This window comes from Callorhinus ursinus, unplaced genomic scaffold (genome assembly GCF_003265705.2).
Source record: "Callorhinus ursinus isolate GAN/ISIS: 27379988/994484 unplaced genomic scaffold, GSC_fseal_2.0 scaffold2, whole genome shotgun sequence".
NCBI classification, from domain to species: domain Eukaryota; kingdom Metazoa; phylum Chordata; class Mammalia; order Carnivora; family Otariidae; genus Callorhinus; species Callorhinus ursinus.
This window is the reverse complement of record NW_027397064.1, coordinates 6,618,762-6,627,826: the sequence shown is the minus strand read 5'-3', so window position 1 is coordinate 6,627,826 and position 9,065 is coordinate 6,618,762. Positions and strand designations below refer to the sequence as shown.

Here is a 9,065-nt window from a genome sequence, read left to right as displayed (position 1 = left end):
CAGGATCACAAAGGAAGCCAATTATATTGAAATACAATGTGGTGGTGAGCCTGATGATGACGACTATGAGTTTGAAGTTATGATGAGTGTAGATGAGATTCAATGTCGGCCACAGCTGTGGTGTGGTATAAAAAGAGCGGTGACTCCCACTAGGGACAAAGTCCCAGGAACGGCCCGTACTACCGCGCAGTGATGTCTACACACACAATTGAAGGAAGTGCTAGATTTCAACGAAAGATTAGCGAAAATAGACATGTACATTCTTCCCGTCCAAGGGCATGGACGCCCAGAACCTTAATCACGGGCTAAGAAACTGAGCAGTGAAGGTTTGAAGGGGCACCAAGTGGGGAAGATAATACAGATTTCTAGCCCATCTCCCCAAACCAGTGTGTACTTCTGCCATTCAAAGTGAGTATCAGAAACGAAAACAAAAACAAAAGTGAGTATCAGAGACCCAAAAGCCATGGCAGGGGCAGGGGAGAGCCAAGGGAGGTTTGGGGACTGGTCTGGCTTCGGCCAGGACACTGCCCCAGCTGGAAGCAGGTGTGAAGTTGACAGGAGTGGATGCTCCACCCAATGCCTCCAGGCCCTCTGGTGACCAGTGAAATTCGGGGCCTGGCTGGGAAGACCGATCAGGGCTCCTCTCCCTCTCATTTCTCCATCAGCCCTCAAACGCCTCTCCAGTTCACTCCTGGGGAGACCATGCCTGAGTACCTGGAAGTCAAGAACCGCGCCCCCCGGAGCCTCCTCCCTTCGGAAAGTAGTTCACCTTGATAATGCCCGACAGGGAGGAAGTCGGGGGGGGGGAGCCCTTCCCCCTGTTAATGCTGAAATCCTAACAGATACTCTGAGTCTTATTAAAAAGAGACCACAGGGCGCCTGGGTGGCTCAGTTGGTTAAGCGACTGCCTTCGGCTCAGGTCATGATCCTGGAGTCCCGGGATCGAGTCCCGCATCGGGCTCCCTGCTGAGCAGGGAGTCTGCTTCTCCCTCTGACCCTCTTCCCTCTCATGCTCTCTCTCATTCTCTCTCTCTCAAATAAATAAATAAAATCTTAAAAAAAAAAAACATTAAAAAAATAAATAAATAAAAAGAGAACACAGAGGAGCCTGGGTGGCTCAGTCGGTTGCGTGTCTGATTCTGACTCTTGATTTCACCTCAGGTCATGATCTCATGGGTGGTGAGATCCAGCCCTGTGTCCAGCTCGGAGCTGAGCAAGAAACCTGCTTGGAATTCTCTCTCCCTCTCCCTTTGCCCTCCCCTGCCTCGTGTTCTTTCTCTCTTAAAAAAAAAAAAAAAAAAAAAAAAAACTTTGGATCAATTGATTAAGTTGAAATATAAACAGAGCAAATACAAATATTATGTCAAAGTTATATTTAGTGAATTGATAAAAAATTATGGTTATGTAGGATAGCTTTGTTATTCTTAGGAAAAAAATAAGAGTAAGGGGCCACAGTGTATGCAACTAGCTTTCAGATGTTTCAGGAAAAAGTCTGTATAGGCACGCCTGGGTGACTCAGTCAGCTGAGCGACCAACTCTTGGTTTTGGCTCAGGTTGTGATCTCGGGGTGGTAGGATTGAGCTCTGAGTCCGGGTCCTGCGCTCAGCAGGACGTCTGTCTGCTCGGGGTTCTCTCCCCCTCCCCCAGCTCGAGCACGCAAACACACCCTCTCTCTCTAAAATAACAAAATAGGGGTGCCTTCATGGCTCAGTTGATTAAGCGCCTGCCTTCGGTTCAGGTCATGATCCTAGGGTCCTGGGATCGAGCCTGGCGCCGGGCTCCCTGCTCAGCAGGGAGCCTGCTTCTCCCTCCCCCTCTCCCTGTCACTTACCTGCTCGTGCTCGCTTACTCCCTGTCTCTGCGTCAAATAAATAAAAAACTTAAGAAAAAAATTAAAAAATAATACTAAAATAAAAGTAAAATAAATAAATCTTAAAAAAAGAAAAGGTATGTATAGACACATGTATATATGAACAGGTATATGTATGTATACAAGTGTGTATATACTTATAGAGAGAGAGAGAGGTTGAAAGTAAATAGGGAAAATGTTGAAATAGGTGACTCTGAATAAAAGATATAGGAGTATCCTCGTATTATTTGTATTTTTTTAAAGATTTTATTTATTTATTTGAGAGAGAGGATGAGATAGAGAGAGCATGAGAGGGGGGAGGGGCCGAGGGAGAAGCAGACTCCCCGCTGAGCAGGGAGCCCGATGCGGGACTCGATCCCGGGACTCCAGGATCAAGACCTGAGCCAAAGGCAGCCGCTTAACCAACTGAGCCACCCAGGTGCCCCATGTATTATTTGTACTCTTGCAACTTTTCTGTAAGTTTGGAATTTTTTCCAGGAAAACTTACCAAAAACATATATTAGCAAACCAAAGAAGGGCACTGGTATGGACAAAACATTATTTGGCCACCCTACCTAAGACTCATCTAAAGTCTAAAATGGCCAATGTGATGGGCGCCTGGGTGGCTCAGGTGGTTAAGCGACTGCCTTCAGTTCAGGTCATGATCCCAGGGTCCTGGGATCGAGCCCTGCATCGGGCTCCCTGCTCAGGGGGAAGCTGAGAAGCCTGCTTCTCCCTCTCCCTCTGCTGCTCTCCCTGCTTGTGTTCCCTCTCTCTGTCAAATAAATAAATAAAGTCTTAAAAACAAGCAAACAAACAGGAATCTAACATACCTCCCCTTCTCCCCCTGAGGTCTCTACTCAACTGGTGAGTCCCCTCCCCTGCCACTTCCTTCCACCCTTGAACTCATATGTATAAATAACAAAATCAATGGCCAACATTCATCAATATTTTATGTGCATCCCATCGTATAATCCTCCTAAGAACCCAAGGAGGTTAGTGCTATTACCCCATTCTACACAATCTAGAAAACATCAACTAAGTTCAGCAAGCTCCAGAGTGAAACAGGCAGGACAGGCGGGGTAGGGCAGGCGAACCTGCACATAGAAGTTGTCCCCACCCCAAGACCTGGGAGCCCTAAGGTGGAAAGGCCACATGAGGGGGGTACTGTCCAAGATTTATGCATCTCCATGAATACAGCAGGGTGTCCCGAGCACAGACTTAGAAATCAGGCTGCTTGGGTTCAAACCCCAGCTTAGCTGATCACTAACTGGGGGAACTTGGACAAGCCTCTCCACCTCTCTATATGTTTCCTCCTCTGTAAAATGGGGATAATAATAGTACCTCATGGAGTGACTCTGAGGATTAATGAATTACACACAGAGATTTTTCAAAATTTATTTACTTATTTGAGAAAGAGAGTGCAAAGGCATGGGGAGGGGTAGAGGGAGAGAGAAACCCAAGCAGACTCTGTGCTGAGCACAGAACTGAACCTGGGCCTCGATCCCATGAACTGAGATGCTTAACCGACTGCGCCACCCAAACCTGTTCACTTTCCAAAGAGCTCACCATCTTCCATCCAGTATCATTGTGTCCTAGCCTGTCTACATTCGTTAGTGGTCATATTCTGCACAGGTAATAAATGTTTATACCCTTAAAAAAAAAAAAAAGGAAGTGCAAAAGGCTGAGAAAGAGGTTAAGGCAGAAAGGTTACAGGGGTCCTCTCTTCCTCGGCGCTGCCTGTGGAGGTGGCCGCCATCTGTTACTGGGCATCATGGCTGCCCTCAGACCTCTGGTGAAGCCCAAGATCATTAAAAAGAGGACCAAGAAGTTCATCCAGCACCAGTCAGACCGCTATGTCAAAATTAAGCGCAACTGGCGGAAACCCAGAGGCATTGACAATAGGGTGCGCAGAAGATTCAAGGGCCAGATCTTGATGCCCAACATTGGTTAGGAGACCAACAAGAAAACAAAGCACATGTTGCCCAATGGCTTCCGGAAGTTCCTAGTCCACAACGTTAAGGAGCTTGAAGTGCTGCTGATGTGCAACAAATCTTACTGTGCAGAGATTGCTCACAATGTCTCCTCCAAGAACCGCAAAGCTATTGTGGAAAGAGCAGCGCAGCTGGCAATCAGAGTCACCAATCCCAACGCCAGGCTGCGCAGCGAAGAAAATGAATAGACAGCTTGTTGTGCACATCATATTTGTGTTAATAAAACCATAAAACCTAAAAAAAAAAAAAAAGATTACAGGGGCGCCTGGGTGGCTCAGTCATTAAGTGTCTGCCTTCAGCTCAGGTCGTGATCCCAGGGTCCCGGGATCGAGTCCCACATCCGGCTCCCTGCTCAGCCGGAAGCCTGCTTCTCCCTCCCCCACTCCCCCTGCTTGTGTTCCCTCTCTTGCTGTCTCTCTCTCTGTCAAATAAATAAATAAAATCTTAAAAAAAAAAAAGAAAGATTACAGGAAGGGGGTGTGTGTGTGTGTGTGTAGGTTTTTAAATGCAAAGAAACAGATCTGCAAGGATACACAGCAAACTGTTAACAGTACCTTGGGGGTAGCAGGAGCAGGGAGAGCTGAGACACAGGCTTCTGCATTTTATTTGTACAGGTGTCAGCATTTTCCCAAAAACATTTAATGACAAGTATGTACTGCCATTGGACTTTAAAAAAAATTATCGAGTAAGAAAAAGTCTTTTTCAAATACTTCCTTTTTTTCAAATACTAGTGGGCCCATTTAACACGGGCTGAAAATGGGTTTGTAATTAACACAGGAAAAGTTTCCCTTAAAATTTAGCTAGAGGGCTTGGAATTTCCAACAGGGCAACAGCAAGGGGATATTCTCAGCAGGGTCTTCGGTTAAGAAGATTCTCCCTGGGGCGCCTGGGTGGCTCAGTGGTTGGGTGTCTGCCTTCGGCTCGAGTCGTGATCCCAGGGTCCTGGGATCGAGCCCTGCATCGGGCTCCCTGCTCGGCGGGGAGTCTGCTTCTCCCTCTCTCTCTGCTGTTCCCCCTGCTTGTGCTCTCTCTCTCTGTCAAAAATAAATAAAAAATCTTCAAAAAAAAAATAAATAAATAAACAAACAAAAACGATAGGATTCCTTAAAAAAAAAAAAAGAAGAAGATTCCCCTTGCCATGACCATGGCCTCCCCTTCCACAGTGATTTACCAAAGACTGAAAGAGGTGTTGCCTAGCTGGTGAACTGCCTGTGAATGGAGGTGATGCTGGACTATCTGGAGACTCTTTCTCCAGGGTCTTGCCAAAGGAATCTATGCATTTTCTGGTAAGGGCTGGACCAGCTGCTTGCCAACCCAGAATTGCTGAGATTCCATATTTGGGGTAATCTTCCCTCCAACAGGCCACACTTTGAGCACTTTAGAGTGGTACCTCTGGGGTGGGGCCCAAGACTCTGCATTTCTAACCAGCTCCCTGGCCCACAACCTCACCTGAGTAGGGAGGGTCTGGAGTACTTAACCTAGAGGCCCTCTACCTTCCTGAACTTGCATCTTTGGATCCACAGACTGTCCGTATCCATTCAGATTTGGTTGCCAGACAATCCCTGGGGCCATAAGTATGAGCTTGAGTACCACATGCCTTACTCTTGATGAACACTGGTGTCACTGTGTTGGAGACAACTTCATTATGGTACTAGTGTCAGATTCCCAGAGCAAGCCTTTTCATCCCACACCAAGCCCCACGGTGGCCAGGTGGGGAACGGGGGTGGAGCTCAGCCCTCCCTCCTCACCCTTAACTTCCACAAAGTGTCCTGGCTGCCTAGGCAAGCAGACATTTCTCAACCTGCCCATGAAACCAGTTTCCCCAGATCCTTGCAAGATGGTTCCTACCTGTTGGGTGTGCCACCCCCAGCCAGTTGTGGGACAAAAACCATCTGTCAAGAATTTAAAAATGGGAATAAATGTTGTTGAACGTACATAAGGAATCATGTTTTTCTACTTTTTTGTATGTTGAAAATTCATAAGTTTTTAAAAATTTAATGCCTGGGAAACTCAGTCAGTTAGGCATTCAACTCTTGGTTTTGGCTTGGGTTGTGATGTCAGGGTCAACATGCAATCAAGCCATCCCTACCCGCTCCCCACCGCCCCAGGTCAGACTCCAAGCTCAGCTCAGAGTCTGCTTAAGACTCTCTCTCCTGGGGCGCCTGGGTGGCTCAGTCAGTAAGTGTCTGCCTTCGGCTCAGGTCATGATCCCGGGGTCCTGGGATCAATCCCCACATCGGGCTCCCTGCTCCGGCGGGAAGCCTGCTTCTCCCTCTCCCGCTCCCCCTGCTTGTGTTCTGTCTCTCTCTGTCTCTCTCTCTGTCAAATAAATAAAATCTTTAAAAAAAAAAAAAAAAGACTCTCCTTCCTCTGCCAGCATACTTGCACCCCCGCACTCGCACACACTCTCTCTAATTAATTAATTAATTAATTAGAAATAAAGCAGTTTCTTCTCTGGGGCACCTGGTTGGTCAGTCAGTCCATCACGCAACTTCATCTCAGGGTTATAAGATCAAGCCCCACGTTGGGTGTAGCGATTACTTAAAAAAATAAAATACGGTCCTAAAAAATAAATAAATAAAGCAGTTTGTTCTCAAGGTAGATGACCTTAGAAGTACATATATAGGAAAATGTCCCTTAGTTCATTATCACTAACAACAAATTTGAAAGTCTGCACAACTACAAAATCCTAAATGCCAGTGCGAGGGCAGAACCACTTTCCTTCTACCCTTCTAAGTTCTTTGGCTAGTCTAATAATTAAATTGACATAAGACAGAGAAACAGGAAAAAAAATAAAGTTAATTTTGTAGGTACAGAAGTCCCATAAAAATATGAGACCCAAAGGCAGTCAGGCAATGGAGGCTCACAGGCCACCTGAGCTGAGGAAAGAGATGGGGCTGGGGCTTCAAAGGGGAGGAGGGCAATTTGCAGGAAGATGAGAAGAGCAGATGTTTGCTAAGCAGATGTTGGCCCTGCCATGTGGGTAAGTCTTTCAGATTAAAAAATATATATATATCTCCGGTAATAACTCTCTTTCTGGGCCAGGCTCCCCATCTAAGTTTCTTTTAGGCAATGAAGGGAGAGGTAAAAGTTTTTTTTGAGTCTGCTGAGAGTTGATTGCCTTCAGGTCAAATTAATCTACATGCCCAAGTGGCACATTTTGGGGTGGCATACTCTGTTCCCTTCAGTCCCATCTTTGAAACTTTCCCAAGAAACTGCACAGTTCATAAGTTGAGTTGGTAAATCGCCCTATCTCACTGAACCAGTCTCTTAGTCCAGACAGTAGGCCAGTTCAATTAAACAACTGTGTCTCGTTTTAGAAGGCGGGAATGCAGGTGGACTCCCAGAGTTAGGTCTATTGTGCAAGCAATCAGATATGTAATAAGAGGCATTTCTATGGAAACAAAAGAAAAATAATGGTTAATGACTGGAGAAAATCATACTCCCACTTTCTGAGTTCTGAAGGCAGCTAGTTAAGAAGATTTCTAGATATCTGGCTCCAAACCTCTTCAGATGGAGTGAGAAAGGGTAGTGGCAACCTGATAGATTTTTATGGTTGGCAGTTTGAATGTCTCTGGTGATCTTTCTAAGTGGCATGGAGGCATAAAGATTGCCCGGACATGAGCTGTTGTGATTTCTTTGAAGTTTTTATCAAATTGTCAAGCTTTAGCTTGCTTGCATGGCTTTAGGGAAAGAACAGTTTTAGTTCTCAATGATTCCAAGTCAGAAGGGTCAAAAAAGTAGAAGACTATGTAGGGTGCCTGGCTGGCTCAGTTGGTAGAGAGTGAGACTCTTGATCTTGGGGCCGAGAGTTTGAGCTCCCTGTCAGGTGTAGAGATTACTTAAAAATAAAAAAAATTTTTTAAGATTTTATTTTAGGGGCACCTGGGTGGCTCAGTCGTTAAGCGTCTGCCTACGGCTCAGGTCATGATCGCAGGGTCCTGGGATCGAGCCCTGCATCGGGCTCCCTGCTCAGCGGGAGGCCGGCTTCTCCCTCTCCCACTCCCCCTGCTTGTGTTCCCTCTCTCGCTGTCTCTCTCTCTGTCAAATAAATAAATAAAATCTTAAAAAAAAAGAGATTTTATTTTATTTGAGACAGAGAGAGAATGAGCAGGGGGTAGGGGGAGAGGGAGAAGCAGACTCTTTACTGAGCAAGAAGCCCAATGATGCAGGGCTCAATCCCAAAACCCTGGGATCATGACCTGAGCTGAAAGCAGATGCCCAACCAACTGAGCCACCAGGTGCCCCAGCTGGAACTTTTTATAAGGAATCTCATATTGGACTTTTAAAAACCTCTCCAGGCTAAGAAGACACCATCAGACTTTGCCTGTAATATGTATAGATTTGGGCAAATTCTTCTTTTCCTGAGGTCCCCAAAGTATCCTAAGGTTCCTGAGCCTGCCAGAAAGTGACCATCTTTACTTACCTGGTAAAACTGCTGTGAACCCTGTAAGCAGGGTACCAGGCCAATTTTTCCAAGGGCTTTTATTGGCTCTATAAAGTCAACATTAGTTCCTTAGGGGCGTGTGGGTGGTTCAGTCACTGAGCGTCTGCCTTCAGCTCGGGTCATGATTCCAGGGTCCTGGGATCGAGCCCCGCATCGGGCTCCCTGCTCCACGGGGAGTCTGCTTCTCCCTCTCCCACTCCCCCTGCTTGTGTTCCCTCTCTCGCTGTGTCTCTCCCTGTAAAATAAATAAATAAAATCTTAAAAAAAAATTAGTTCCTTAAAGCCGTTTGATCATATCTGAATCTATGTATTTTATTCTCAAATATGATATTCCAGTGAAAACCATGGTAATATAACCAGTGTTTCCAATTATGCCTATTAAGGAGAACAGATTCTTACTGAACTCAAGCAAATAAATATACTGTCATAAAGAATATTCACTAAGTTCCCCAATTCCGGAGGGATCAGGCAGGGAGAAAAAGTCAATGTTTCATCTTTGTTTACAAAGGTATACTTTACCAAATTGCTGTAAGTTATAGTTAGCTTAAGAAAAAAGAGAAAAAAAATCCTTAAATCTGGAAAAACAAAACATTAAAGAACCAGCAATATTTCAAACAAAAAGTCATAAAAAATTATAATCATCCTCCTCAGTTCATTCAGTCCCATGCTAATTTTTTTTAAAGATTTTATTTATTTATTTGAGAGAGAGAGAGAGAATGAGAGATAGAGAGCACGAGAGGGAAGAGGGTCAGAGGGAGAAGCAGACTTCCTGCTG

General features: G+C 45.5%; 1 pseudogene; it reads left to right on the top strand.

Moving 5' to 3' along the window:
• Positions 1-3,563: 3,563 nt before the first annotated feature.
• On the top strand, positions 3,564-4,088 carry LOC112835188 (large ribosomal subunit protein eL32-like; annotated as a pseudogene).
• The last annotated feature ends 4,977 nt before the right edge of the window (positions 4,089-9,065 follow it).